Source organism: Oryx dammah, unplaced genomic scaffold (assembly GCF_014754425.2).
Source record: "Oryx dammah isolate SB20612 unplaced genomic scaffold, SCBI_Odam_1.1 HiC_scaffold_12, whole genome shotgun sequence".
Lineage (NCBI taxonomy): Eukaryota > Metazoa > Chordata > Mammalia > Artiodactyla > Bovidae > Oryx > Oryx dammah.
This window is the reverse complement of record NW_024070196.1, coordinates 66,741,975-66,764,942: the sequence shown is the minus strand read 5'-3', so window position 1 is coordinate 66,764,942 and position 22,968 is coordinate 66,741,975. Positions and strand designations below refer to the sequence as shown.

General features: G+C 42.2%; 1 protein-coding gene and 1 non-coding gene across 4 annotated transcripts in view; both read left to right on the top strand.

Moving 5' to 3' along the window:
• Nucleotides 1–22,968, top strand: part of TTC28 (tetratricopeptide repeat domain 28) — a 575,441-nt gene that overhangs the window by 511,700 nt on the left and 40,773 nt on the right. The gene's annotated exons all lie outside the window — the stretch shown is intronic.
• On the top strand, nt 20,472–20,543 carry TRNAS-GGA. Its single transcript has one exon. It is a non-coding gene; the product is annotated as a tRNA-Ser (tRNA).

Genomic DNA, 22,968 nt, shown 5'->3' with positions numbered 1-22,968 from the left:
AACTTTCACAACACCCTGAATGCACTGGGAAAAAAAAAAAAAAACGTTGATGTTGACATACAAAGAACCAGAAAAACATAATTCAGTTTTTAAGAGAAAAGATAGTCAACTGATATTAACCCTGAGCTAATTCAGATGTTGGAATTAACAAGGATTTCAAAGCATTTATAATGTTAAATTAACTATGCTCACAATGAGAGAAAATAAAAGAATAACATTAAATTTAAATGTATAAAATATATAAAAATATATTGTCAAGTATATTTAAAATACACATATAAAGCAAAATAAAAAATATGAAAATACAATTTAGCAGCAAGTGAGAAAGGCAGTGCCAAAGAATGCTCAGACTACCGCACAATTGCACTCATCTCACACGCTAGTAAAGTAATGCTCAAAATTCTCCAAGCCAGGCTTCAGCAATACGTGAACCGTGAACTCCCTGATGTTCAAGCTGGTTTTAGAAAAGGCAGAGGAACTAGAGATCAAATTGCCAACATCCACTGGATCATGGAAAAAGCAAGAGAGTTCCAGAAAAACATCTATTTCTGCTTGATTGATTATGCCAAAGCCTTTGACTGTGTGGATCACAATAAACTGTGGAAAATTCTGAAAGAGATGAGAATACCACACCATCTGACCTGCCTCTTGAGAAATCTATATGCAGGTCAGGAAGCAACAGTTAGAACTGGACATGGAACAACAGACTGGTTCCAAATAGGAAAAGGAGTACGTCAAGGCTGTATATTGTCACCCTGCTTATTTAACTTCTATGCAGAGTACATCATGAGAAACGCTGGACTGGAAGAAACACAAGCTGGAATCAAGATTGCCGGGAGAAATATCAATCACCTCAGATATGCAGATGACACCACCCTTATGGCAGAAAGTGAAGAGGAACTAAAAAGCCTCTTAATGAAAGTGAAAGAGGAGAGTGAAAGGGTTGGCTTAAAGCTCAACATTCAGAAAACGAAGATCATGGCATCCGGTCCCATCACTTTATGGGAAATAGATGGGGAAACAATGGAAACAGTGTCAGACTTTATTTTTGGGGGCTCCAAAATCACTGCAGATGGTGATTGCAGCCATGAAATTAAAAGACGCTTACTCCTTGGAAGAAAGGTTATGAGCAACCTAGATAGTATATTCAAAAGCAGAGACATTACCTTGCCGACAAAGGTCCATCTAGTCAAGGCTATGGTTTTTCCAGTAGTAACGTATGGATGTGAGAGTTGGACTGTGAAGAAGCCGAGCACCAAAGAATTGATGCTTTTGAAGTGTGGTGTTGGAGAAGACTCTTGAGAGTACCTTGGACTGCAAGGAGATCAACCCTGGGATTTCTTTGGAAGGAATGATGCTGAAGCTGAAACTCCAGTACTTTGGCCACCTCATGCAAAGAGTTGACTCATTGGGAAAGACTCTGATGCTGGGAGGGATTGGGGGCAGGAGAAGAAGGGGACGACAGAGGATGAGATGACTGGATGGCATCACGGACTCGATGGATGTGAGTCTGAGTGAACTCCAGGAGTTGGTGATGGACAGGGAGGCCTGGTGTGCTACGATTCATGGGGTCGCAAAGAGTCGGACACGACTGAGCAACTGAACTGAACTGAACAGAAACTTTTTAAGAGCACACAATGGAAATTCTAAAACTGAAAAATACAGTATCTAAAATTTAAAATTCACTTGATGGACTTAATAACAGGTTGGAGTTGACAAAAGAAAGATTAAACTTGTATATAGATCAATAGAAAGTATCTAATCTTAAGAGAGATAAAAAAGATTGGAGAAAAAAAAAGGATCCTCCCAAATTTGTAGAATACCAAAAGATCTAACATGTGTAATTAGGGTCCAAGAAAAAAAGAGAGAGAATGAGGTAGAAAAAAATATTTGAAGAACATTCCCAAATTTGGTGAAAGACATAACATTTAAAAATTCAAGAATCTCTGAGATAACCCCAAGCAAAAATAAATAAGATATTTACTTTTGTAAATAAGATAGAGAAAATTCTGAAAGCAGCTCAAATCAACACATTACGTAGGAGGAAACAGTGGTTCGAAGAAACATGAAGGTCAGAAGACACTGGGAATGACATCTTTAAAATGTTGACTGAAGAAATCATTGATCCAGAATATTAGGAACAGCCAAAAATATATATATATTTTAAGAATGAAGGCAAAATAAATGTTTTCAGATTTTTTTTTCAGAAGTTGAATATTGATAATCAGAAGACCTTTACTACAGGAAGTACTAAAAGAAATACTTCCAGTTGAAAGATTAATGCTGGATGGAAACTTGGATCTTCAGGAAGAAAGAAGAATGTCAGAAATGGAAAATAATGGGTAAAAACAAGACCTAATTTTCCCTTATTTTTTAAAAAGTGCGTAAGATTATATAAAACAAAAACCAGACTGTCCTATGATATTTATAATGGAGATAGCTGAGATACATATCACAATTATATAGTGAAAGTTGGAAGTGGTGTTAAATGGACCCTTTGTGTGATACTTTGAAAAGTTAAGGATGTACATTCTAAGCCCCAGACAACCACTGTACACAACAAATGTCCAGCCTAAAAAGCCAATATAAATTAAAATGGAATTCTAGAAAGCAGATAATCCCAAAGGAGGTAGGAAATGGGGAAAACCCCACAGGGGACAAACAAAATAATAAAACACTAGATTTTAATCCAGCATATTAGTACTTTCATTAAATATTAAGGAACTAACTCCAACTAAAGGACAGGCACTGTCAAAATAAATTTTTAGAAAAGCAGAACCAAAATATCTGCTGTTTGTAAATAGGCTGAAAGTAAATGCATGGAAAAAGATATACCATGCAAAAGGTAAGCCTGAAGAAAGATGAAGTGCCTTCAATCAGGTAAAACAGACTTCAGCACAGAGTATTACCAAAGATAAAGAGGGACATTTCTTAATGATAAAAGGATCAATTGACCCAAAATACAGAAAAGTCAAATGTAATCATAATGACAAAGTTTCAAATTACATAAAACAAAATTTAATAAAATTAAAGGGAGAAATACACATTTCTGCAATTGTATTTGGCAATTTTAACACCACTTTTTATTGATAAACTGTTAGAATTTGATAGAACAATTAGGAAAAAAAAAAAACAAGAAACATAGATGATACAAAAACACAAATCATCTTGACCTAATTATATTTGTAGAACACTGCATCCCCAGGCCTCCCCGGTGGCTAGGCAGGGAAAGAATCTGCCTGCAGTGCAGGAGACACGGGAGATGTAGGTTTGATCTCTGGATCAGGAAGATCCCCTGGAGAAGGAAATGGCAATCCACTCCAGTATTCTTGCCTGAAAAAATCTCATGGACAGAGGAGCTTGGCAGGCTTCAGTCCACGGGGTCACAAAGCATTGCACATGAATGAGTGACTAAGCGCGCACACACATACATCCCCAAACGGAAGAAGATAGGCATGTCTTATTTTATTACATTTTGCTTTATTGCACTTCAAAGATATTGTATTTTTTACAAATTGAAGATTTATGGCAACTCTGCACTGAACAAGTCTATTGGCATTATTTTTTCCAACATCATTTGCACACTTTGTGTCTCTATGTCACATTTGGGTAATTCTCAGCAATTTTTTTCATTATTATTTGTTGTATTAATCTGTGGTCAGAAGGCAATGGCAACCCACTCCAGTACTCTTGCCTGGAAAATCCCATGGATGGAGGAGCCTGGTAGGCTGCGGTCTATGGAGTCGCTAAGAGTCGGACACGACTGAGTGACTTCACTTTCCCTTTTCACTTTCATGCACTGGAGAAGGAAGTGGCAACCACTCAAGTGTTCTTGCCTGGAAAATCCCAGGAATGGGGGAGCCTTTTGGCCTGCTGTCTATGAGGTCGCACAGAGTTGGACACAACTGAAGCAACTTAGCAGCAGCAGCAGTGATCTTTGATGTCACTACTATAACTGTTTTGAAGCATTGTCTTATTTTAAGAAGTTGCCACAGTCATGGCAGTAACTACACCCTGAGCATTCAGCAGCCATCAACATTGAGGCAAGACCCTTCCTTTACCAGCAAAAAGATTACGACTCACTGAAGGCTCAGACAATGGTTAGTATTTTTTAGCAATAAAATTTTTTTTTGCAATAAATTATTTTTTAACTAAGGTATGGACATTGTTTAGATATGATGCTATTGCACACTTGATAGACTACAGTATAGTATAAGTGTAACTTTTTTATGCACTGGGAAAACCAAAAAATATATTTTGGCCAGCTGACTGAGACAGTTACTTTATTGTGTTGGTCTGGAGCTGAACCTGCACTATCTCCAAGGTCTGCCTGTACATATTCTTTTCAAGTGCCTATGACACATTCAACAAGGTAGACCATAAAATAAATCTCAGCAAACTAAAAATGGTTGAAATACTACATAGAGTATGTGTTCTGACCCCAGATAATTGGAAATTAAACACACTTCTAAATAATTTATAGGTCAAAGAAGAAAAGAAAAAGGAAATTTAAAAATATTTCTAATAAATAAGAATGAAAATAAATACATAAGAGTTTACAATATGTAGCTAAACATACATGGAGGGAAATTTATAGCTTTAAATATTTATATTGGAGAAAAATAAAATCAGTGACCTAAATTTACACCTAAAGAAGCTAGGGGAAAAAGAGCATAGTAGAAAGAAGAAAACAGCAAGGATAAAAGAAAGATCAATGAAAGAGAAACATGAAAATGTGTAGAAAACACACAAAACTAAAACTTGCTTCTTTGAGAAGAGCAAACAATTGAGGAACCTCAAGTGAGACTGGCTAAGAAGAGCTAGAACATGGATTATGGATGTAAGAGCTGAAAGGAGCATTGTTGCTGCAGATCCTATGGACACTGAAGGATAAGAGAATATTAGGAACAACTTCATACCAATTAATTCAGCTACAATGAAATGGAAAAATTCCTTAAAAAATACATTTTACAGAAACCAACAATAGATGAAACAAAATATGAATAGCCCTATATCTATTAGAGAAATTTAATTCAATAAAAAAACTATTTAATAACAACAGCAAACTGACTTAAAGCCTGGATGGTTTCACTGACTAATTCTATTAAATACTTAAGAAAAAACTCACAATTTTACACACAAAAAGTTACATGAATGGCAACGTGCAAATCAAAAGATTTTTTTTTTTTTTTACTGTCATTAGTCATCAAGGAAAGGTGGTTTAACTCACAAAAGGATACCATTATATTCCCACCAAAATGGTTAAAATTAAAAGACTGAAAACACAGATGTTGGTAAGGATGTAGAGCAACAGGAACACTCATGTATTATTGGAGTGGCTGTAGTTAGATAATCATTCTGGGAAAAGTTCTAAAAGTTTTTATGAAACTAAACATATATCTACCCTGTGGGCCAGCAATTTCACTCCTAGGTATTTACCCAAGAGAAATGATAATATATGTTCATAAAAAGAACTCTACATGAATGTCATTAGCAGCTTTATTCATAATATCCTCAAACTAGAAACAGTTTCAGTGTCTAATCAATAGAGAGATTAAGCAAACTGTGCTATAGTTGTACAACGGAATAGTGAAGTGAAGTCGCTCAGTCATGTCCGACTCTTTGCGACCCCATGGACTGTAGCCCACCAGGCTCCTCTGTCCATGGGATTTTCCAGGCCAGAGTACTGGAGTGGGTTGCCCTTTCCTTCTCCAGAGGATCTTCCTGACCCAGGGATCAAACCTGAGTCTCCCGCATTGTAGGCAGATGCTTTACCTTCTGAGCCACCAGGGACCCAACAATAAAAAGCAACAAACTGGGAGTACAAATAGCAGGACAGATGAGTCTCAGAAATACTCAGCTGAGTGAAAGGAGCCTTATGCAATGGAGTATATACTATGTGATTCCATTTATACAAAGTTCTAGAACAGGCTTGCTTAACCCGCAGTGGAAAGAAAATAAGAACAGCCGCTGCCTCTGGGGTGGGAAGGGCGAAGATTGACTAGGAAGAATCATGAAGGAACTTTCTAGGTGAAAATAATGTTCTGTATCTTGATTGGGCTTTTGAATACAAGTGCATGCCTTTGTCAGAAGTCAGTGAATGCATAATGAAGACTTGTGTAGTTCACTTCATGTAATTGTTTTTGTTTTTACTGTATATAAATTTCACATTAAAAAGTATAAACAAATAATTGTGCTAATAATTATGCCTTCTGAAGTATTGAAGGGAACTTTAATAAAGTCTGTAAATTTATTTTGACTTGAATCCAAAATTCCAAATGAATTGATGAATGGAAAGAGAGAAAAATAGTTGAATAGATACGTGATAAAGCAAGTTCATTAAAATGTTAATGTTAGAATCTAGGCAGTAAGTATTTGGGTATTCACTATAAAAATTCTTTCAACTTTTCTATATGTTTAATTCTTTCATAATTACATTTTGGGAAAATATACTAAGTGCAGCATGGACATATGGACCTTAAACACTAGAGTGGAAAAATAAGAAAGAGGATGAAGTATATAAGATGATACTGTTAAAATGATTTAAATACCTGAAGAAGTTCAGGCAAAATGATATACAACAAACACATTAGAACAGTTGCCGACGGGAAAGGAAATGTGGGTGGGGTGTTCTAGGGATGATGGGATGTGTTGGGTAGGTGGGCTTTGCTTGGCAAGTGGCAGTGGTGGGGAGAGAAGGGACGAGGGTGATGGGAGGGTGGTGAGCACTGTTGCCGTTCGGTCCCTAAGTTGTTCCCACTCTTTGTAACCCCGTGGACTGCAGTGCACCAGGCTTGCCTGTCCTTGATGAGTCAGATCTTGACCTCATCAATTGCTAAGTGTGCCATTTTAGATAAGTTGTTTAACATTCTTCAGACTCACTTTTCCCATCTGTAAAATGGAGATTATGATGCCTACTTCACAGAGTTGTTGTAAGTTAAAACCAGATCGTATTCAGGAGGTTCCTAGCACACAGCCCCAAATCTATGGTAGACTAAAGTCTGTCATCCTTTCCTTCTCTTTCTGTTCATCTCAGTCCTGGGTGTCCTTCAAGGCGTGTACCTTCTCTAAGTCTACAAAACCATGCCCCTTCTTCCTGTTTTCCAGGGACCATTGGCCCTTACATGCTGTTCCTTTCTGTCTAACTTTGTCTCACGTGTGTAGAGTTGGTCTGTGTCTGTCTGTCTTGTCTCTTCACTAATCATCCCGTAGCTGCTTGAAGACTCGGAGCCCCGAGTGTCCCTCTGCTCAGTGGTCACCCAGTGCTGCTGTTGTGTAGTCACTTGTGTGTCTCTCCCCTGGCCAGAAAGGCAGAGACAGTGTCTGTATTTCTCCCTATTTTGTCTTCTCACGAAAGGGGCTCAGCAGTTGTTTGCTGAATGAATGAAAGGATAGACCTTACCTTTTTGTCATTGCTCTTTTCACTCAGTGCTGTCTGGTCAGCACACTGATTTATCTTTGCTCTTATTCACCTTCAGACTTGCTGAAATTATCCAAACACACCAGTGTGATTGTATGAGCCCAGCCAAGATGTGCTGCTGGATGTGGTTCCAGAACCCCACTGGACTCAAAGACAGGGGCCGTAGTAAAGACAAGGACTGTAGTAAGACCTCTTTACTGTAGCTGTTGTTTTCAGCTATTCTGTTAAACTGAATAACAGTTTAGAGCTGGAAGTGCTCTTAGATTTTATATACTCAAACCCTTGAAATGCAGGTGAAAGGATCTAAAGCCAGTGGGCTTAGTCAGTGGGAGTGCCTTCATGGAGGAGGCAGATATTAGGCAGAGTTTATTGGTGGGGAGAGATGTGGGTTGTCTAAAGAGAGGGTGGGACATTCCAAGGCTGTAGAGTGATGTGAGCTGAGAGCTGGTGATGGCTGCAGGTATGAGCTAGAGGGGAGCCCACTGTGGGACGTTGGTCCCACATCAGGATTGTCACGTGACTTAAAGGGGTCAAGATGGCCAGTCATCGAGTTGGAAGCCATTACCCTCTCTGCTCTGTCCTTTGCAACAGCCTTATCTCATCCTTGATTTGGTTCTGACCTCCTCTTCCTTTCCTTTGGGCTGAAGACAGGCTCAAACCCTGATTTTAAAATGAAGTCCAAATAACCCATTTGGAACCCCATATTTCAGCCCAGAAGTGTTGGTTTTGCACTGTGTCTGGTGCAGATGGAAGCCAGCTGAAATGGTCCAGAACCCAGGCAGGAATTTAGCACAGCCTAATATTTCCTTGTCTTCAAATCAGTCCAAGCTATTCATTGGGAGGCCTCATTTCAGCAAATGGTCTGCTGCCCACAGGACCATCCTGGGATCACCAGGGACTTCCCTTTGGTCCATCTCATCATTCCTTCTCCATTCCTGCCTTTGCCACATTTCTAGTGCCTGGAAGATAGCTGAGGAAACCAGCCTCTTTATTTTCTCTCTGGGAGGGCTAGATACCTAGCACATATGCCCCTGTCTTCTCCTAAATGGGTCCCTGTGCTATTTTCCTAACTCAGATTGTCCCCTTTAAGTGGAAAAAGTACTAAGGGTTTGTATAAGCCTTCCTCTGGGTAAGAAGCATCCAGTTAACATTTACCTTTAAAAGAATTATTTCATTGTATTCTAAAAACCTTAAAAGCTGAACTGTCCACCAAGAGGCATTACTTTTTTCTCCAAAAGGTACCAGTAAGCACTATCTTCAGGCAAAAGCTGTCTCTCCAAGAAGACCTTGCCTCTTTTTCTCTTAGGGATTTTTTGCCCATCCTTCCTTTTCTCATCACTAAAAAATAAAAGAATGTGGCTGCACCAGTCACTGCTTTCCTGGATTGCAGGGCCCCTGGAGTGTGTGCACTCTAGAGCAGGTGATCTGTGAAACACTTCAGGGTGAAGCAGGGAGAGACCATACTTCAGGGTCTCAGGAATTCCATTTAATGGGCAACAGCATTTCTCCATTTATTATTGCTTCATAATTTATGTAATAAAAATAGCTCTGGAGAAATCTCAGCTGTTATTATCCTACATCTTTGAATTTGAATTTGCTGATATTCCATCCTGAGTCTTAATGATGGAGGTTATTGCATTTTGTCACTTCTCATGATACACATAGTAAACCTTGGCTTCAGAGGTGGCAGTTCTCAACCCTATTCTGTCTTAAATGGAAACGACTTTCCTTATTTGGTTTCTCAGCAGCCACTAGCGAGTTATACGTCTTTAAGGTTTTCTTTTTTTTTTTTTTTTTAAAAAAAAAGGCAGACCACCAGCAGAATAATTTGGATCTATGTAGCTTCTGTTGAGATGCCCAGTGGGAAAAGATAGAGCCCCCCCCCCCCGCCCCCGATCCAGAGGGGCAGTGGATGAAGCCTCTGCCTCCCACAACTAAGGCCCAAACCCCCCCGTTCTCAAGCCTGACACAGCAGAAGCCATTTCATTCTTTGCATTTCTTTGTGACCAGCATGCCTATCCATTCTCTGCGCTCTGTAGATCGTCTCGCTAGCACCAGAAGCTTTTACTCCAGTTCCCACCCTGTTGTAAACCTGGAAACAAATATTTGACTGGCTGAGGAGTGCCGTCTGCATGAGTGCTCTCCCTCTGGGGGCTGCTGCACACAGTGCGCCTGCCTGGCCCTCTCATGCCGCACAGGACATATGACATATTTACGTCTTGCGTAACCATAGAAACCTGTTGTGTCAGAGAAGACTTTATGGTTTTGCTGCTCTCCAGAAAGAGGCGAATAAAGCCACAGGGCAACCTGTCACCTCTTATTTAGTTACTTTATAATCGTTTAGCAATTAAGATTGCAGAACATATTTACTATAATTTTCACATCTGTAGACATTTTATAGAGTATTGAATATACATAAAGAAATAAAAACACTTGAGACATTATTTTAGAACCACCGTAGCCAACTCAGTTGGGTTGGGTTTTGTTGTTTTTTTTTTTTTTTTGGTATTACATGATTTGTACTTCATTAATTATTCTAAAAGTGGCTGGGTCCTTTTTTTTTTTCCCTGCTGTAATGTTTCCTTTAGAGAATTCCTGGCATAAGGAATTCTTACATTTTGTTATGCTGGCTATTCAAGAGGGCTATGGAAAGAACCCCAGTTTGGGACTTGGAAAGAATTGGATGTAGTGCCCAGTTTGAATCAGGGCTGTTCTACTTATTGGCTAGGCTTCCTGGGGCAAGTGACAGAATCTCACAGAGCTTTTAGGGGCTTTTGACAAAAACCTATGAAATGAGCATAATAATATCTACCTTGATAGATGATCATGATGAAGGCAATAACAGGGGAAATACCTGGCATGTGATAAAGGGTCACTCTCTGGCACTGTTATCATTTCTCTTATTCCTAACTGTTGTGTCTTTTGATTTAATGTGAAATGTACCACAAGGACATTCTGAAGCTCACAAAAGCTTGTTTTGTTTAGCGCATATATGGTACTTCATACTTATCAAAGGCTTTACAAATATTTATTAATTATAAAACCCCCAAGGGAGCTGAGGAACACAAATTTCATCTCTTTTCCAATTAATTCTGCACCTTTCCATTTGGCAAATACATGTGTTTCAAGGCTTTTAATAGAGCAAGGAACCCCCTTGGCTCTTTTGTCTATGCCTTGGATTGTTTAAAGGAATTATCCACGGTGTCATGGAAGCTCGAGTTAGCTGCTAGATGGCTTGAGCGACCCCTGCTGGCTGGCTGCAAAATCAGAAGCACCCAACCAGCCAAAGCTGCACCCTTTTGAGAATTGGCCATGGACTGTGTGGACTATGGGTGGTAGGGTATAATCATGGCTGTGAAGGCATGGAGTTTACTCTTATTGTTACTATTTTCTTTATTATTGTTATTTAAATGGAGGTATTAGAATGCAGGGTTCGTTTCCCACCAGCTAATAACCATTTAAGTTGCATTTGGGGGCTTTCACAATTTGACAACAGCTTTTCAAAATCTCGAGCTGGTAAACCCCCTACCGGGTTAATGTGGCAGAAAAAGACGAGAACGACACCAGCCAGAGGCTTTTTGTACAGCGCTGTATCGCGGGCATCTGGATAGAGGAGGGGAAACAGATCCTTTTAGAAAATCCAATTAGACAGAAAAGGAAATACACTTTGCTTAGAGGGAAGGGTGGGGGGGGACTGGTTCTCCCCTCGAGGTCAAAGACTTCGATATTAACAAAGGAAAATCCTATATCATTTTAACTTGTTTCAGAAAACCAGTGTTTCTCCTCAGGAAACAGACACTTCAAGTGAACTGGAAACTGTCCACCCAGAGTTCAGTTGAGACAGTATCAAGCATGCCTATGACATCAGAAATCATCACAGAAGTCACCAGACAGGTCCCTTCAACTTGTCTCTCTGTTTTCATTGAACAGTCTTGACAAAGGATCTAGGGAATAGAGGGTGATTGTAGAAGCGATTTTAGAAGCTTTTAGGGACTACGCACCACAAAGAACTCCCCTCCCGTGGCCTTTGCCCAACAGTTAGCCATGCCTTGACCTTCTCTGTCCCCTGTCTCGGTGCCCAGACCTGTTAAGTAGACTTGGATTGGTAGCTTGTGGTGACATTCTTTGTACAGAAATTTCAAATGCGTGCAATTTACCTAGATTTAAAGGCTTATAAATAAAACTACCGGACAGCCCCTCTGATGTTCCTCATTAAGGGGCCCGTGTTGTATTGAAGTGTCCACTGTCTTGGTGCTGTATCAGGGCTGGGTGCCTTTGCCACAGTTCTGAGGGGCTCTTTCACAGCATCTCATGTAGGCCTAGCTGCAGGGCTCCCTTTGCAAAAACAAACACAGTAGGAGCTTTGCTGGAATACTCTCATCATCCTAAACCTCATCTCTTTCCATTTGTTAAAGGGTTCATTTGGCTGTGTAATATATTTGATAAGTGCAGTTGTAAAGAATGAAAATCTGTAAAGACTGACTGGAGCAGCTGCTAAAGGAATGCCCACACTCCACGTCCAGCTCCCTGCGTCTGTCCCCCCATGCACACGCACCCCTAGATGGTACCGATGCAGGGCGCTCACCATGGGTGCAAGTGTTCCCTCCGCAGACCTTCTTGGCTTTTAGTGGACAAGGGAAATGGGCCTCATGGGGATCTTCAAAAACCATTTTTGTTATAATAGCCTGTTCTCTACAAGACACAGGATCAAATGAAGAGAAAAAAAACAAAGCCAGCATGCATGGTGTGTGGGAGGGGCTGCTGCCGAGAGGCTGAGGTCTGGAAGCACCTCTGTGGACTCTGGGCTTCGCAGTCCCCACCTGCCTTTAGAAAGTGTCCCTGGATCGGGCAGCTTCTGAGCTCCTGGAGGCTGGGATGGGGGCGTGATGAGGCATAGGCCTGAGTTTGCACCCCCTGGCTCCTGAGTCCAGTTCTGCTGCTTAGGGCTAGTTGGACAGGTGCCTGCACTCCTCTGAGTTTCCCTCAGCATCGGCCCAGCGCTCAGTTACTGCCTCCTGCTGTGGATAGTAACACATCCCAGCTCTGCTACCCTTTGGACTGGGAACTGGGCCCCCCTGTGGATGAGAATGGATACCCTATTTCAGATGCCTGTGGAAGGGCCAGAGCCACTCCCCTGATAAAACGCTTTGTCTGCACACACCCTCACTTACCCTTGCACCCTCACAGCTACAGCTCTCTCATACACGTTCACCTTGCACAGTGAACACTCACTCCTTCCCTGGCCACCGCACTGTGGACCTCACCACCCTTACACACCACATGACGAAGTGGAGCAGGGCCATTGTGAGCCCTTAGACAGCCTCCAACCAGTGTGAGGCAAAGGATAGTCACCTGGGAGACAGGTGGTGACCAAGATCGGGGGGTCTCCCTGAGTCTCCCTGATGTGGGGCTTCGGCTCTTTCTACTTCCCTGGTGGCCCAGGGGGTAAAGAATCTGTCTGCAATGCAGAAGATATAAGAGACCCAGGTTTGGTCCCTGGGTCAGGAAGATCCCCTGGAGAAAGGAATGGCTACCCACTCCAGTGTTCTTGCCTGGAGAATTCCATGGTCAGAGGAGCCTAGCGGGTTACAGTCCTTTGGGTCACAAAGAGTCCGACACAACTGAGTGACTGACACTTTCACACACTGTAATACACTGTGTCCATGTTGGTTGAATGGGTCTTTATTGATGTGACGAAGCCAAATCGATAGTAGAGAGGGTTCCAGAGTCACATCGTCAGGAGAGCTCTCCACTGCCGACACTCTCTCAGCGGAGATTTCAAAAATGAGAGACCAAGTAACGGGTCCTTCCTGTCGATTACAGTCTTTTCGTCCTCGTGCACACAGGCTATTGAGCTAGTGGAAGTGAAACCTCCTCATTTGTTTGATCACTGTGTTTACTGAAGGAAGAAAAGCTAGGAAAAGACCCATGTTCCTCCTCCTAAGTAGAGACTAGATAATTCCAGGCTTTGAGATACTCAGGATTCACAAGTGCTTCTGAGTTAAAACTGTGCAACTGTCTGGATGCAAAAGGCAAGAGGCTGTTTTTCAACATTGAGACGCTTATTTTAAGAATGCAACTCCAGGGTCGGTTAACAACCAGGGCACCTAACAGAACTTACTGATTTTGTGTGTGTCTTATGTGTAGATTCCTGGCAGGTGAATATAATCATTTGCCTCCAGACCAACAGATTTGTTCTGTAAATAATAACTGTTAGATAATAGTGTGGATTGCAATCTTGAGATGATACAAGGAGAAGTAATTTCTAGAGTGATATAGGGGCTTCCCTGGTGGGGCTCAGATGGTAAAGAATCCACCTGCAATGCAGGAGACCTAAGTTCGATTCCCAGGTCAGGAAGATTCCCCTGGAGAAGGGAAGGGCAACCCACTCTAGCATTCTTGCCTGGAGAATTCCATGGACACTGGAGCCTGGGGGCCCCCAATCCATGGGATCCAAAAAAGTCAGACACAACTGAGCGACTAACACTTTCACTTTCAGAGTGATGTAGAGGAACAACAAATTAAACCTAGTTCCATCCTAATATAAGCATTTCCAGTGAGATGAGTTGGTGACGGTGACTTTCGTTTTCTGATAAGAAGCAACAGTGCCCCTGGGCAGTGTTGACAGTGCGTGCTGCTGCAGGGGTGGCGGGGGCACCAGGAATGTGGGTTTGGGCCCCTGGCTTTACCCTCGAGTCTGCACTTGTTGTGCCTCTGGTTGTACTGTACCTCTGCTGTACCTCCCTCACTGGGAAGGGTTTCTCCTTCTCGTGGCCCTGCCCTCCTGGGTGATGCTGGCACATCTTTCTTTGGTGGCAGCTCACACTCTTCCTTCCCCCTGAACTCTTGCTGGCCTCTCCTCTGTGCCCCACAACATGGAGTGATGCCCAGGAAACTTGAGCAGCTGTGGAACTGGCTCCCTGCACTAAGGCCACACAGGTCTTCAAGGACACCTCTCAACCCTCCTCCTCCCTTCCCCCCACAGCAGTCCTCTCAAAGGTTCACTTGAACCAAAAAGGGGCATTTATAATAAGGTCATGGAGTCAAAGAGTCCCCTGAAACCCAAGGCGAACTTAGTTAGAATGGGGAAGGAAAGCTGTGGGGAGCCCCGGGTCCCGCCCCTGCTCCGCCACTCCCTTGTGTGCCTCCTGCCGCCAGCCCTGCCTCCGGTTTGCTCCTTCTCCTCGTCCCGAGTGGGAAGGGCCATCCGAAGCAGCTGCTGTGCTCACACATGGCCTGCAGAGCTGACAACCGTGAGTCACACTTCGCTCTCCCTGGATTCCTGGGCACGGATTCTGGGAAAGGAATCTGATTGGCCCACCTAGAGCTGGCGTCCACCTCTGGTCCAGTCAGCAGTGGGGGTTGTCAGGTACACACTTGGCAGCTGCAGCTCGCCCCTGTGGCCCTGCGGGTCAGGGAGACAGTTGCTACAAGTAGAATCATCGTGACCAGGGCAGATGCCCTCAAGTCGTCTGCTGCACCACAGCTTTCTCCCCCGTTGCTTTAAAGCCTTGCCTCAGCGTCTCTGTTCCCCTGGCTCTTCTCCCTTACGAGATGCCACAGAGCAGGACGCTGCTTCTCCACTCCTCCTTTCCTTGCTGTCCCTGAAAGGAAGCCCCAGGCTCTTTCCACCTGAAGTTTCACTTATAATCATAATGAAAAAACAGACAGGGACTAGCAAGTAATTCACACGGGAAAATTTCAGAGGTCTTAGAAGTCTTGAGTTCAGAGTCACACGTCTTTGGTTTCAGAGACTCTTGCTAAGTGGCTTCTGGGATAAGTGGGTCTTTTCAGCTGTTGGCTAACTGGCTGTGCAAAGCCCAGTGCCCACGGTGCCTGCCCTCTGTGTACCTTTTCATATCTCCAAGACATTTTCTGGCACCCAGCTCTGGACTCCCATAATACAGAGTGCTGGTACAGTCAGACTGGCCTTGTCATCAGGAAACCCAGAATGATTGTGTGCAGTGGCAGCAAATGAACTAACTCTTGCCTCAAGTTTTTTTTTTTTTTTTTTTTCCAGTTATAAAGAGGTTTTGGGACTTCTCTAGTGGTCAGTGGTTAAAAATCCATGTGCCAATGCAGGGAACACAGGTTTGATCCCTGGTCTGGGAACTAAGATCCCACATACTGCAGAACAGCTAAGCCTGTGCACCACAATTGCTGAGCCCGAGCTTTCGTGCTCTCGAGCTGCAACTATGAAGCCCAAGTACCCTAGAGCCTGTGCTGCACAAGAGAGGCCACACAAAGAGCAGCCCACACTCTGCAACTAGAGTAGCCCCTGCTCGTCACAACTAGAGAAGATGTGTGTGCAACAGTGAAGACTCTGTGCATCGCGATGAAGACTCATAAATAAATTTTTGTAAAAAATTTAAAAAGAAGTCTTTGCTTTGAAAGAAGGGGCATTTCCTGCCCTTGAGCTGATTCCATCGGCTTGGGACTAGCGGTACCGGAGCTACCACAGCTGCCGACCTGTGCTTCCTGCTACACCAGGAACTGAATGGGGCTTCTCTCCATTGTTTCTAGCTTCAAGGTTGCCAGGGGTTGGTCTTTGGAAAGTAACTGGTTATCAGTGCAGAAGAGGCCTAGAGATGGGGTAGGGGGATGAGGAAGGAATGAGTTAGCAGAGGGATGCTGAGACATAAAGTGTGCTTGTGTGATGCTTCAGTCACAGCTGTCAGAGGGATGACAGAGAGTGTATACTTGGAGAGATCGGGAGGCCATGCTTGCAGATGAAAATCTTCTCTGGAGATCGTGGCCAAGCCCTGTCCCCCAGAACAGGACAGCTCGGGCGCCGCTCCGTGGCACTTGATTCATGGGCCATTTCCATCTCTGGGGAAAGCTGCATGTGAACAGCACTTTGGAGCCTGTTCTGTGACAGCATGATTTATATTCCCCAGAGCAGGGGAAGGACCAGGCTGCTCAGCCACAGGAGCAGATGCTGGCAGGGCAGGTGGGCACTGTGGAGAAGCCACCGCCCACCTACTAGGTTCCCCAGCTCACCTCTCAGCCCCTTACCAGGACTGGCACCACCATCCTGCACCTTAGCCCGCATATACTGGCTTTAGCCTTTGCCTTCACTGTTCTCCATAACCAAAATGATCTAAATCTCAACCTTCCACCCAGCCCCATGCAGGAGCCTGGGGCAAGGTCCAGCCAGAACTCTGGCTGCTGGGCAAATGCAAAGTCAGGGGCCTGGAACAAGAATGGAGAATGCTGCCTCCCTCGGAGGTCCAACAGTAGAAAGAGCTAGGGAGGCAAATCTGAGTCAGAATATCCTTAAGCCCAGGGAGCCACTGGGGCGGAGAGGTAGCCCAGAGGGCGGGACAGGCAGGCAGGCCAGGGATCCAGGGCTAGGCCCACTGGACTGGATGTAGGCAGAATAGGGAGAAAGGCGTTGGCACGGCCCTGGCTTCCCCATTCTGGGCAGCCTCCCATCTCCTCTTCCCCGACCTTGCCACCTGGCCCACACCTTTTCTGTCCTTCCAGGCCTCTGGTCCCTCCTTTGCTGAACTGTGGCCACCAGTTTTGTCTGCCAAGCTGGCACTTCTCTGCTCTTCCTTCTGTTTGAGATCATGGCCATCAGAAGAGTGGCCAGAGCTTGGCGTGTGTCCACGTGCTCCAGGGACTCTCTGCACAATCACGGGCTGTTTATCTGTTCATGTGCTCATGTTCAGCCTCGGTCTCTTTCTCTCTCATCCTCAGTACTTCATTTAATCCCTATACAAATAGCTACCACTATGTAATGATTTATTTTTGTGTTTCAGAGATTAGTTTGCCCACCTAGCATTTCCCTGAGCTTGTGGAGGATAGAGGCCGGCTTCGTTTGGAGTGATCCAAGCCCCAGCTAAGGGCCCGGCACACACTGGTTGCACAGTGAATTGTTTTGAGGGTTGGTGCGCCCGATGGCCAGATGCATAAATAAGTAGCATCGAGGTTTATCTTGATTTTCTGAATTTCTCTCAGGATTTAGTAATAGCAGGATTTAATTTATGTTTTTTAATGAACATAAGATATGTTTCAGTCAGCATCAAAGCAAGAGCAAGAAATCACCCAGTACTTTGAACAGGGATAGATAGATACTCTAACAGAGAATTGAATGAAAAGGGATTGGCTAGTAAGAATATTCTAAAGGATATAGGAAGAGCAGATGTAAGGAGCAGTCACTACCCTGAGGAGGAAGGCCCCACCTCACCCCACCATCACTGAGGGCTGAGATCTGGGCTTTGTTGGAGAGGCACTGCTATGGCTCACAGCAGAGAAGATGCTGGAAATCCACCCTCAGAATTTGCTGGAACTGTGCTCTCTAGGATGCTATGGGAAGCTGTTCACAGGGGGCTGTCCTAGTCCACTACAGAACTACCCAGAGATGGATACCAGGGGCAGTTGATGGCCACTGGAGGCTGCCAACTGCTCCGTGCTGCGAAAGTAGGCTTGTGGAGAAGGCACCAGAGCTGTAGGAACTGGACCCTGGAGAAGGCACCCGCCCAACAGGAGCCTGCTGAACAAGCACACCAGAAACAGGAGGGCAGAACCCCTTCCTCCTGCCTGTCCCTCTAGTGCTGCCTACTGACAGTGCTGAGAACTGTGCCCACTGACAAAGGAATAATATTTAAAGGGCTGCGATCCATTACCACAGGGCAGGCAAGGCAGAATGAATCCGGAGCATAGAAGCAGTAAATGGATACCTGGCACACCGTGCATTTTATTCTTCTGATGTCATTTCTATAAAATTAATACATGTAAAGATTTGTGTGACCACCACCATGACCAGGATACAAAATAGTTCTGCAACCCAGAAAACTCCGTGTTTTTATCATCATATCCTATACCTCCCTCTGCCACCATCCCCTGGCAATCACTGATCAGTTCTCTGTCAGTACAGTCTTTTCTTTTGAGAATGTTATGTTAAAAGAATCATACAGTATATAACCTTTTAAAACTAGCTTCTTTCACTCAGCCTCAAGTTTTTGAGTCTTTCAAGTTGCTGACTGTATCAGTAGTTCATTCTTCTTTATTACTGAGTGTTCCATTGTATGGATGTACCATAGTTTGCTTATCCATTCATTTGCTGAAGGACTTCTGAGTTGGTTCTTGTTTGGGGTAGTTATGACTAGAACTGCTATAAATATTCATTGACAGTTTTTATGTCACATAAATTTCCATTTCTTTAGGGTAAATAGGATAAATAAATTCTTTAGGAGTGGAATTTTTGGGTCATATGATAAATATATGTTTCATTTTATAAGAATCTGAAAAGTATTTTCAGTAATGACTATACCATTTTGTATCCACACCAACGGTGTATGAGGGTTCCAGTTGATTTGTCTTGCTAGCACTTGATATTGTCAGCATTTTAAAATTTGAGCCGTTCATATAGATGTGTAGTAATATCTTGCCATTTCTCTAATGGCAAAATGACATTGAACATGTCTTCATATGCTTATTAGCCATCCTTTTATTTTCTTTGGTGAGAAAGAAGACTGTTAGAAGATTATTCAGCTCTCTTGCTCACTTTTCAGATTAAGCTGTATGTTTTTTGTTGTTGAGTTTGAAAGTTCTTTATATATTCTAGATATAAGTCTTTTGACATATACATTGGTTTACAGATGTGTACTTAGTCACTCAGTCATGTCCTACTCTTTGCGACCCCATGGACTGTAGCCTGCCAGGCTCCTCTGTCCATGGGGATTCTCCGGGCAAGAATACGCGAGTGGGTTGCCATGCCTTCCTCCAGGGGATCCTCCCAACCCAGGGATCGAACCTAGGTCTCCCCCCATTGCAGGTGGATTCTTTACCATCTGAGCCACCAGGGAAGCTGCGATATCTGGTTTACAGAGATTTTCTTGCAATCCATAGCTTGTCTTTTTCTTCTCTTAACAGTGTCTTTCACAGAGCAAAAGTTTTTAACTTTTAAGACATCAACTTTATCAGTTTTTTTCTTTGTAGATCATGCTGTTGGTGAAATGAATCTGAGAAATCTGATCACAAAAATTTTCTCCCTTATTTTCTTCTAACAGTCTTATAGTTTTATATTGTTATATTTAGATCTGTGATTCATTTTATGACTTAGTTTTTCTATAAGGTGTATTATGTAGTCTGAGGTTTATTTTACAAGGTTCATTTCTTTGCATGTGGATGTCCAGTTGTTCCAAAGCCATTATTGAGAAGATTTCTTCCTTTGTTAAGTCATCTTTGCAATTAACCTTTGTCTAAAGTTAATTGTCCATATTTGAATGAGTCTAGTTTTAGACTCTATTCTATTTCATTGATATATGTTGTTTTTGTTGTTCAGTCACTTGTTGTATCCCTACTCTTTGCCACCCCATGGACTACAGCATGCCAGACTTCCCTGTCCTTCACTATCTCTCGGAGTTTGCTCAGACTCATGTCCATTGCGTCGGTGATGCCATCCAACCATCTCATCCTCTGTCACTCCCTTCTCCTCTTGACCTCAGTCTTTCCTGGCATCAGGGTCTTTTCCAATGGTCTCTATGTCTGTTCTTTTACGAATACATTATCTTTGTTACTGCGGCTTTATAGCAGCTCTTAAAATCTGGCAGTGTAATTCCTCCAGCTTTATTCTGCTTCTTCAAAATTGCTTTACCTGCTCTAGTTCATTTGTCTTTTTATATAAATTTTAGAATTAACTTCTGTATAGCTATAAAAATGGCTTGATATTTTGATTGGACTTACGTTAAACTTACAGATTCCTTTGGGAATTGAGTCTTAGGATCTGTGAACAAGGCTTAGATCTTCTTTACCCATTCATCTGTCAGCAGACATTTAGGTTACTTTCATGTCTTGGCTATTGTAAATAATGCTGCTATGAACATTGGAGTGTGTGTATCTTTTTTAATTAGAGTTTTCATCTTTTTTGTATATATGCCCAAGAGCGGGGCTGTTGGATCGTATGGTAACTCTTTCGTTTTTTAAGGAATCTCCATACTTTTCTTCATAGTGGCTGCACTAATTTACATTCCCACCAGCAGTGAAGGAAGATTTCCTTTTCTCCAAACCCTCTTCAGCATTTACTGAGGGCTTTTTGAGGCCTTCCCTGGTGGCTCAGAGGTTAAAGCATCTGCCTGGAATGCAGGAGACTCAGGTTCGATCCCTGGGTTGGGAAGATCCCCTGGAGAAGGAAATGACAACCCACTCCAGTACTCTTGCCTGGAGAATCCCATGGAGGGAGGAGCCTGGTAGGCTATAGTCCACGGGGTCGCAAAGAGTCGGACACGACTGATGGTCATCCTGACCAGTATGAGGTGACCCTTCATTGTAGTTTTGATTTGCATTTCTCTAACAGTCAGTGACATTGAACATCTTTCTGTGTGCCTCTTGGCAATCTTGTATATCTTCTTTGGAGAAATGTCTTCTTAGGTCTCCTGCTCAGTTTTTGGTTGGGTTACTGTGTTGTTTTTTTATATTGAGCTGTATGAACTGTTTGTTTACTTTGGAAATTAAGCCCTTGTTGGTCACATCATTTGTAAATATTTTCTCCTGGTCCATAGGTTGTTTTTTCATTTTATTTAGGGTTTCCTTTCCTGTGCAAAAGCTTGTAAGTTTGATTATGTCCCATTTATGTATTTTTGCTTTTATTTCTTTCACCTTGAGAGACTGACCTAAGAAAACATTGCTACAATTGTTGTTAGTGTTTTGCATATATTCTCTTCTAGGAGTTTTATGATGTCATGTTTTATATGTAAGTCTCTAATCTATTTTGAGTTTATTTTTGTGTATGGTGTGAGGGAAAGTTCTAACATGCAGTTGTCCAGCTTTCCCAATACTATTTCCTATCTTTTCTCCGTTGTATATTTTTACCTCCTTTGTCTAAGATTAACTGACCAAAAATGTATGGGTTTATTTCTGGGCTTTCAGTTCTGTTCCATTGATCCATATATCTGTTTTTGTGCCAGTACCACACTGTTTTGAATTCTGTAGCTGTGCAGTATTGTCTGAAGTCCAAGAAGGTTACACCTCCACTTTTGTTCTTTTCCTTCAGGATTGCTTTAGCAATTCTGGGTCTTTTGCTATTCCATATAAAATTTAAGATTATTTTTCTAGTTCTGTGAAAAATGTCATGAGATAGTTTGATAGGGATCACATGAAATTTTTAAATTATTTTGGATGGTATGGCCATTTTCACAATATTAATTCTTCCAGTCCTAGAGTGTGGGATATCTTTACATTTCTTTGAATCATCTTCAGTTCCTTTATCAGTGTCTTATAGTTCTCAGCATATATGTCTTTTATCTCCTTGGTCAGGTTTATCCCTAGGTGTTTTTTTTTTTTTTGATACAATTTTAAAAGGGACTTTTTCTTTGTCTTTCTGATATGTCATCATTAGTGTAGAGAAATGCAACAGAGTTCTGTATGTTAATCTTGTATCCTGCTACCCTGCCGAATTGATCAGTTTTAGTAGTTTTTGTGTGGAGTCTTTAGGATTTTCTATCTAGAGCATCACATCATCTGCATATGATGACAGTTTTACCTCTTCCATTCATTTTTATTTCTTTTTACTTCCAATATAAGGTTGAATGTAAGTGGTGAGAGTGGGCATCCTTGTCTTGTTCCAGATTTTAGTGGGACGGTGTTCAGCTTTTCACTATTTACTGTTATCTTGGCTGTCGGTTTGTCATAAATAGCTTTTATTATGTTGAGATATATTCCCTCATGGCCATATGGTTTTTGTTTTTTATTGTTGTGGTGGTGTATCACATTGATTTGCATATGTTGAATCATCCTTGTGACCTTGGAATGACCTAGCTTGATCATGGTGTATGATCCTTTTATGTGTTTTTGTATTTGGTGTGCTGATATTTTGTTGAGGATTTTTGCATCAATATTCATCAAAGATATTGGCTTGTAATTTCCTTTTCTGGTAGTGTTGGTTTTGGTATCAGGGTGATTGTGGCTTCATAGAATGACTTTGGGAGTGTTCCCTCCTCTTCAGTCTTTTAGAAGAGTTTGAGAAAGATTGGTGTAAGTTATGTATATATTTAGTGGAATTCTCCTGGGAACCATCCAGTCTTGGACTTTTGTTTGCAGTGAGATTTAAAAAAAACTGTATTACAGACTCTATTTCACTAATAGGGGTTGGTCTATTCAGATGATCTATTTCTTGAATCACTTTTGGTAGCCTGTACGTTCCTAGAAACTTGTCCATTCCTTTTAGATTGTCCAATTTGTTGGTGTGTAATTCTTCATGGTATTCTCTTCTTTTTTTTGTATTTCTGAAGTGTCTGTTGTTATTTCTCCTCTTTCATTTTTTATTGCGCTTATGGGTCCTTGCTCTTTTCTTCTTGGTGAGCCTGGCCAGAGGTTTGTCAATTTTGTCTATCCTTTCAAAAATCAGCTCTTGGTTTTATTGATTTTTTTAATTGTTATTTTGTCTCTTTTATTTCCTTTATGATCTTTATTATTTCTTTCCTTCTGCTGACTTTATGTTGTTTGTTCTTCTTTTTCTATTTCTTTCAGGTGGAACGTTAAGTTGTTTATTTGGGTTTTCCTTGCTCTGAGGAAGGCCTGTATTGCTGTGGACTTCCTTCTTA